At 33.9% G+C, this 2,912-nt stretch overlaps 1 protein-coding gene across 1 annotated transcript in view; it reads left to right on the plus strand.

Annotated features, from left to right (window-relative positions):
* Positions 1-1,626, plus strand: part of stk38a (serine/threonine kinase 38a) — a 14,777-nt gene extending 13,151 nt beyond the window's left edge. The window contains exon 15 of the transcript XR_001632019.1: positions 1,615-1,626. The gene's annotated coding sequence lies outside the window, so the exon portion shown is untranslated. The remainder of the gene's footprint in view (positions 1-1,614) is intronic.
* Positions 1,627-2,912: the final 1,286 nt, after the last annotated feature.

Raw genomic sequence — 2,912 nt, forward strand, 5'->3', positions numbered from 1 at the left:
TTTAAATTATTTTTTAAAATTTATTTATTGATATAGTGATTTATATATTAATATAGTGACACACATCCTTGGCACATCTGAATTAAATTAATAAGATAATGATTATTTTTTTACATTATTTATTTATTTTTAATTATTCAATTTTTATACACATCCATAGTACACATGGATTAAATTAATACATTTATTATTTTAATTAATTAATCAATTGATTTAATTATTATTGGGTATTTTTGTTTGTTTATCTAATTATTTTAATGCACATATCTATAGCGCACCTGAATATTTACAGTAGTGGTCAAAAGTTTATCGACACTTTGCAGTGTCTGCATTCTGCATAGTGTGCTGTTACCTGGATGATCCGTGGATTAAGAATCAAGTGTATGTAAACTTTTGAATGGGTTCATTTTTATAAATTCAATTATTATTTTCTGTTGTGGACTATGTAAACGTATTTTATGTGAAATATCTTATTCAGGTCAGTACTAAATAAAAAAACAACATGCATTTTGTATGATCCCTCTTATGTTGGTAAAATAATTACAATTTTGCAGATACGGTAAAGTATATACTTTTGACTATAACTGTATGTTCCAAACTGGCATGGACCGTGAAAAGAAAAATATGTATTTTCACTTATCATTCAAAAACAAGAATATATGGGTCTTACCTTAGCTGCTGTGTTCAAAATATATGAGAAGGTCAAGATAAAAAGATAACCCTGAAACTTTTAAGATTCGATTCAGCATTCTCTTTATCACGTCATATTGAACGTCTGTTCAACAGTTGCGTCTATCACGTGCGCTTGAATTAAGGCGGGAAAGCACGTGCTTAAAAGAGAATTATGCTGTAACTGTCGGCTAAAACATCTGTTTATTTGTTTTAAATATTTAATATATTTTATTTGTTAAATATTTAATCGTGTTTTTTTTGTTTTTTTTTTTACAACGTTTGTGTTCGATCTTGCCACAAGATGGCGCTCAGTCTCACAGAACGAATGCAGTGTGATTAAATGGTTTGTAATTGTGATAAAATAAGTAATCTATTGATGCTATTATCTTTGTGTCACCTATATTCATTTAAGTTACTGGTAAAGCACACATTTTTAAGTTATGTCAAAGCATGCAGTGGCAACTCTATTAGGCAACTATGTACAGTTAGTGTGGGCAGAACTCAAGCCAAGTAAAGCAGAACCAGAGGTTATTGACACCTCTCAAATGTCAGACAGCTATGAAATGCCTGGGGCTGAAAGACTCCTGCGGGGTAATACTGATTCAAACCAGGCTAACGAGTCATTCTTACCCTTTACGTTTTTGCCCATTCATTTGGTGGAGTCTGGTGGTTTGGTGGCCGTATAAGTTGTGTGAGAGAGATAGAAAGATAGAGGACTTAGTCTTTTGTGATGGGGTAAACAGGATGTGGACAGGCTCTGATGGCTGTTTGTCATGCTGAGGAAGCATCACCTCAAGGGCACAGACAGTACGAACAAAGACTTGACAGACCAAACAAGCATTAAAAGAGTAGTTCAACCCCGAAGAAAATTCTGTCATCATTTACGCACCCTCATGTTCTTCCAAACCTGTATGACTTTCTTTGTTCTGTGAATCACAAAAGAACACACACACATATATATATATATATATATATATATATATATAACATTTTAAAGAATTCTGGTAACCAAACAGTTTTGGTGACCTTTGACTTCCATTGTGTGGACAAAAAACACTGATGATGACTGGTGTTTCACAGAAGGAAGAAAATCATACAGATTTTGAATGACATATGAGTAAATGATGACACAATTAATGTTTTGTATGAACTATCCATTTAAACTGTAGGGATGCCATAATCATTCCATGCAGACAATGATACATTTTATTTTTTCACTTGTCTCACTAGTCAAATTCAGGCCTTTAATCCTGTAACTATTTTTAGGCCTGTAACCATTAATGAAAATCAATTTCTAATGACTTTAATGATTAAATTGAACATATATGCGTGTTCATGTTTACTTCTGTGGACATAATTAATACTCTTTTTCACCTTCTATATAGTGGGGTAGTATGCATATTTGGAGGCAGCCTTTGTTAACATCATGGCTCATATTTGTCTCAATAGCAGATTTAGATTTAGATATACTGACACCTATTGGCCTGCATGCATGCAAGTTTATGTACCACTAACTCCTGTGGTTTTACACTAAAACTGTTTGTTTGTGTCATTTTTTGTGTAAAAATTGGATTAATTCCTAACAAATTTTCATTTATTATTGGTGTTTTGTGCTGGTACATGGCTGGTCATTTGATATTAACATGGTGGCGCCCATGAAGGGGCGATCCTCTCCATGTAAAAAAAATGGACTGCTTTTTTAGAAAATATTTATGTCTAGACTAGAGTCTTCATCTCATGTTAGTGAACATCATTTTAATGATAAATCCCAAAAATGCTATTCATTTTGATTTTTTCCTTAAAATATTAATTAAATAAATAAATAAAAATACTGAATGCATCAGTCGCGATGCCAGAGATCAAAAGAAACTATCTTCTCACAACACACATCTAAAGACAGCAAGGGATCATCAGTTCATTAAACTGAAGACGTGATTGTTCAAGCGGTGCAACTTGCAGACGGTCCCTCAGCGGCAGACTCGCTTCTCTCTCTACAGCTCCCACAACCGTCTCACTTTTCATGTAGTCCACACTGAGCTCTCGTGATCTCGCAACTTCAGTTTTTACTGCACGGTTTTGCCAGTGATTTCGCGATTGCTGATCGTTTCACGTGCACTCCCTTTTTTCACATCATTTCGCTCCTCTGGCCACTTTAATCATTTATGCTGCCGGCAGTCGGTGGGCTACTTCTCTAGTTTACCTTTTAAACGGAAATAGTTTTAATGAGATGCAAATTGCTT

Source organism: Sinocyclocheilus anshuiensis, unplaced genomic scaffold (genome assembly GCF_001515605.1).
Source record: "Sinocyclocheilus anshuiensis isolate Anshui unplaced genomic scaffold, SAMN03320099.WGS_v1.1 scaffold80, whole genome shotgun sequence".
Lineage (NCBI taxonomy): Eukaryota > Metazoa > Chordata > Actinopteri > Cypriniformes > Cyprinidae > Sinocyclocheilus > Sinocyclocheilus anshuiensis.